Below are 440 nucleotides of genomic sequence, written 5' to 3' on the forward strand. Positions count from 1 at the left end.
AGTCCTGATTTGTTTGGTACCCCCCCCTCCCCCCCTCATATTTCAAAAGCTCGAAGTTTCGAGTTGTTCACTTTGGTTCAAGTAATGCTAAACACTCGTACATGACTAATCATAGCGACCAAATGCCACAGGAATCTTGGAATAACCATCCACTCTAATTTAAGAACCTTCCGTCCACGTAGCAAATCTAGTCAAAAAGGCTAATCATGTTTTGGGCCAGATCAAAAGATATTTTTTGCTTCGAATTGGGTCCCCTTTCATTAAAGTGTAAAAGGCCTTCGTTAGCCCACAGCTAGAATTTGCAGCACTGGAATGGACTTCATTGTTGGAGAAGGACGTTTTACTTTTTTGATATTGAAAATTGGTATCAATTCTTTGGGTATTTGACTAAGCATATAAAACTGTGACATTTTGGAGCTTAAAACGATGAACTGTGGACC

The sequence above is a fragment of the Tigriopus californicus genome, chromosome 4 (assembly GCF_007210705.1).
Source record: "Tigriopus californicus strain San Diego chromosome 4, Tcal_SD_v2.1, whole genome shotgun sequence".
Classification (NCBI taxonomy): Eukaryota; Metazoa; Arthropoda; class Copepoda; order Harpacticoida; family Harpacticidae; genus Tigriopus; species Tigriopus californicus.